This window comes from Notolepis coatsorum (genome assembly GCF_963971535.1).
Source record: "Notolepis coatsorum genome assembly, chromosome: 4".
Classification (NCBI taxonomy): Eukaryota; Metazoa; Chordata; class Actinopteri; order Aulopiformes; family Paralepididae; genus Notolepis; species Notolepis coatsorum.
In genome coordinates this window covers 28,839,013-28,844,492 of record NC_140168.1, presented here as the reverse complement: position 1 = coordinate 28,844,492, position 5,480 = coordinate 28,839,013, and positions in this window count along the sequence as shown.

Genomic DNA, 5,480 nt, shown 5'->3' with positions numbered 1-5,480 from the left:
CCCTTCTCTCTCTCCCTCTCTCTATCTCTCTACCCCCTCTCTCTCTCTACCCCCCCTTCTCTCTCTCCCTCTCTCTATCTCTCTACCCCCTCTCTCTTTCTACCCCCCCACCCTTTCTCTCTCTCCTTCCCTGGTGTTCGTGGCGTCTACGGGCAACAGATGGTTACCAGGGGAGATCGGTGCACCTATGGAGAGCATGACATGACGACCCATCCCTGTGCGTCCTCCTCACCTCACCTGACTTCTACTCTACTCTATTCGCCACGTTCCGTTCATCCCTTTTGTTTTGGCACCTTATACTGATTATACCTTCCACTTTCCACCACCGTTCGTTGTTCGGCTCCTCTCGCTCCTCTCGGTCGTCCTCCTTTTCTCTGCAGGCTCCTCCTTCCGTCCCTACATCCACCTCCGCTGTCACCCTGCTGTCCTACATCCACCTCCACCCTGCTGTCCTACATCCACCTCCACCGTCACCCTGCTGTCCTACATCCACCTCCGCTGTCACCCTGCTGTCCTACATCCACCTCCACCCTGCTGTCCTACATCCACCTCCACCGTCACCCTGCTGTCCTACATCCACCTCCACCCTGCTGTCCTACATCCACCTCCACCGTCACCCTGCTGTCCTACATCCACCTCCACCGTCACCCTGCTGTCCTACATCCACCTCCACCGTCACCCTGCTGTCCTACATCCACCTCCACCGTCACCCTGCTGTCCTACATCCATCGTCACCCTGCTGTCCTACATCCACCTCCACCTCCACCCTGCTGTCCTACATCCACCTCCACCGTCACCCTGCTGTCCTACATCCACCTCCACCTCCACCCTGCTGTCCTACATCCACCTCCACCTCCACCCTGCTGTCCTACATCCACCTCCACCTCCACCCTGCTGTCCTACATCCACCTCCACCGTCACCCTGCTGTCCTACATCCACCTCCACCTCCACCCTGCTGTCCTACATCCACCTCCACCTCCACCCTGCTGTCCTACATCCACCTCCACCTCCACCCTGCTGTCCTACATCCACTCCACCTCCACCCTGCTGTCCTACATCCACCTCCACCGTCACCCTGCTGTCCTACATCCATCGTCACCCCTGCTGTCCTACATCCACCTCCACCGTCACCCTGCTGTCCTACATCCACCTCCACCGTCACCCTGCTGTCCTACATCCACCTCCACCGTCACCCTGCTGTCCTACATCCACCTCCACCTCCACCCTGCTGTCCTACATCCACCTCCACCTCCACCCTGCTGTCCTACATCCACCTCCACCGTCACCCTGCTGTCCTACATCCACCTCCACCTCCACCGTCACCCTGCTGTCCTACATCCACCTCCACCTCCACCGTCACCCTGCTGTCCTACATCCACCTCCGCTGTCACCCTGCTGTCCTACATCCACCTCCACCGTCACCCTGACCTCCTATATTATCCTATGGACAACGAGGTCAGGAAGATAATATACCTGGACACCATGTTTTTTTTACAATACCATCACCATCAACATTTGATATCCAATAGATATTAGGAACAATAATAATAAATACACATAGCATTTTTGTCAACGCAACAAAACAAATATCAAGTAGCAGTGCAACGTCTGCTGGTAATAAATGTATGTCATCAAATGTTATTATACTGTCAAAAATAATAAATGTATTTTGAAAAATGTTTAGTCATATATCACACAGCCCTGGACTGAGTCATTTGAATGTGCGGTAGAAGGTGCTTTGTCAAGGGGAACAATAAAATCATATTCATGCCAGTAAATGACAATGCAAGTTAGTGGTTCTAGTGACATCACGATCTGTGTGTGTGTGTGTGTGTGTGTGTGTGTGTGTGTGTGTGTGTGTGTGTTTGTACCTGTGTGTGTGTATCTGTGTCTGTGTGTATCTGTGTCTGTGTGTCTGTGTGTCTGTGTGTGTGTGTGTGTGTGTGTGTGTGTGTTTGTACCTGTGTGTGTGTGTGTGTATACATGTGAGTGTGTATACGTGTGTATCCGTGAGTGTGTATACGTGTGTATCCGTGTGTGTGTGTGTGTGTACCTGTGTGTGTGTGTGTGTATACGTGTGTATACGTGTGTATCCGTGTGTGTGTGTGTGTGTGTGTATCTGTGTGTGTGTGTGTGTATCTGTGTGTGTGTGTGTGTGTTTGGGCGTGCCTGCTCATCCATGCATCTCCACGTGAATGTGCGTCTGTATGTGTCCGTGTCCAGGTGATCTTATGTGTCCTTGCGAGTGTGCTTGTGTCTGTGCGTACCTGCATGTGTGTCTGCATGTGTGTGTGTGTGTGCGTATGTACGTGCGTGTGTGTGTGTGTGTCTGCATGTGTGTGTGTGTGCGTATGTACGTGCGTGTGTGTGTGTGTGTGTATGTACGTGTGTGTGTGTGTGTGTGTGTGCGTACGTACGTGCGTGTGTGTGTGTTTGTGCAGTGTACGGCCGGGTATAAAACCGTGTCATGGACCTTTCCAGTCTCCTCAAAGAACGCCTCGCTACCCCAGCCTCTGCTCCTTTCAGCTGCCCCCCCCCCTCATAATCTCCACCCTTTACTCCTCTTTCATCGCTACGCCTCCTCTCCCCTCTCCTCTTTTTCCTCTTACAGTTCTGTCCCTCGCCTCCTCCACCTCCTCCTCCTCTCATTACCTGTGCAGTGACTGCTGTCAAAGGAAACTGCCGCCAAGAGGCTTAGTGGGCTTTTGACTGTGACGCATTCTTTTTCTTTCTTATTATTATTTATTTAACCTTGATTTAACCAGGCAGGTCAATTAAAGAACATTGAACAAAGACTTCTTATTTACAACAGCGGTCTGGCGAGAGGACAAAAGGGCCTCTCGAAGGGTAACAGGGAAAGGGGACAAAATAAAAGAATTAATAAATAAAATAAATAAAAATAAAAAAATAAAGAGACGATACTTCACATCACAGGAGTAAGGGACATAATTAAGACACACATCAAACAAACAACCAAATAAAATGACATGGTATGTAAGTTAATACATTAATACATAATACAATACATAATACAAGCAGACCAGTCACATAAAAGGCTGGGTGACGCAGTTGCAGGTGTGTGACAAGCAATTGTACTGAAATAATCAAAGTAAAACTAAATTATACTGTGATGTGATATGATATGATATGATATGACGTGAGGTGATGATCACAGTCAACAGAAAATATTGGAGCCCTACCAACCCTCTTTTCCCTAAGCTCTGCTGTGCAAGTGACCAGGTAAAATTGACTTTTGAAAATAGTCTATCACTCTGCCGCCCTCAGATTCATCACTAATGATGATAGATACGACACTGATCACTGTGTCCTTTATGAGAAGGTTGGTTGGCCCTCTCGCTAGTATTTGTATTCATTATGAAAGGCCCTTATTGCTAAGCTACCTCCTTATACTACATCATTATTGGAGTGGAATTTTGGTACCTCTGGAACCCGTTCTAGGGACTGGATGGTCCTTAAGGTCCCCAGAGATTGCTCTGAACAGGGTAAATCTGCATTTTGCTATGATGCCCTCTAGCTCATGCAATGAACTCCAACAGTCCGTTAAGCTGGGGGACCCTGCTGTTTTTATCATAAATCGATTAATACAGACCGTATTAGATCCCACGTGGGGGATCATTGGAAAGCCACACTGATTGGCTACAACCCTGTCCATACATTTTCGAGATCGCCAAATGATTGACGGAGCTAGAGCCCCGTGTACTTTGTACTCTGCCGTGTACTTTGGTGCACGCCTCACATATCGGCATGTAACTCGAGAACCGCTGAACGGGTTTTGTCGCCTGAAACCGACAGGCAACAAATAGGGCTTTAATTCTATATACTGTATAAAAAGAAATGCACACCCGAGCCACTAGAGGTCGGCAAAGTGGCGCGTCACAAATCGTCCTCAAGAGGGCCCACATGAGGGCCCTTGGATGTTAAGAGGTAATGTTGTGTTTCTTTTTCAAATGTAGCCAAGAGTAAAGACCTTAACCCTACCAAAACAGCAGTCAAAGTGTATATTTAAATTTTTACCAATGTTAAGATTTACCGAAAATAAGAATTTATCGGAAAACCGTAAGGAAATGACTAAATCCAGATTTAACACTGCCATTGGAAAGAGGAGCTTTTCCCCTATCCATAGATGTATGACCATAATAAGGTCAAGTTCAAGGTCATATGAATTTATAATTCAAATGGATTATAATTTATTACTGTATCTAGTACAAATCCTTCTGTTTTTTTTTTTTTTTATTTTATTTTAAGGGACAGTGGCCCTTGGATCAACTTCATCTTTTTTTACATTTTTTTTTTACAATAAACATCATTATGATTTGAACGTTATTTTCATTGTCCTTCTTTTTCTCCTTCGCTTTCCTTCATTTTCTATGAAGTCAGAGTGTTCATTGGTTGCTCTTTGCCTTCTGTTTATTCATCTTCCCTTTATTTTTTGTATATATATGTTTTGTACACTTGATCTCAAGAAGGTGCTGAATGAGCTCAGTGAGCGTAATCAAAAGAACCTCAATGTTTTCATGGTGTTATTCACCGGCAAAGATGCAAAACAAATTCATAATTTCTTTTGTTTCATCACAATTTACTCAAGCCTAGTAACAGACACAACATTTGTGACACTGGGAATACATACCCACAGGTCCCTAGATGTTACTAGATACCAAGAACATGCAAATTGACCATGTAGAAGTGGAGCAATTTTCCATTTACTTGGGCATGTACCTTTAGGCGGAATTTCTGAAAATAGGGCTACAGCTTAACAGGTTAAAGCTTGAGATTCTCCTCTCTGTTGCAGAGTCTGAAACCTTGATCTCCAACCTTTGTCAATCAAGTAGTACATGTTTTAATTGATTTGTCATCCTTACTTTTTGCCTCGCCTTGTTGTCTTATTGTCATGATTTTATATACCCTTTTTTTTTACGTTGCTCATATCTGTATGTACACTCGACGTGACTGTAAATGACCGTAGTTTAAATAAAGGTTTGAAATGAAATGAAATAAAAAATAAAGTAACACCACACCCAGGCGCTAAGTACCGGAAGTGAGTGTAACCGAAATGCACGTGTGCAGTCAAAACAAACAAGCAACAACACAGACAACAACACATCTTGGCTCCTACAACCTGCTCCTCCTCTCCACAAGCTTCTCACTTTCTCATCTTCAGAGAGCAGGAATGTGGAATGTGTCCCGGGCGGCTAATTACCAGAACCTATGATTAAGCACACGCCATTAACGGGTGGTCGGTCAGGGGGGGGGGGGGGGGGGGGGGGGGACTTTCGGTGCATCGATCTATCCGGTGGAGACATGGCGACTCGTTCGGTCTGCCACCAGCTGCCCCCGCGCCGCGCTGTTACCGGTTAATACATCTGCAAAATAAAAAAGACAGCCACCGTCTGCGGAATGCCACCGTCTACATCTCCGTCTGCAGGAGATGTAGCGGAGTGACCTTTTCAGAGAGCGGCAA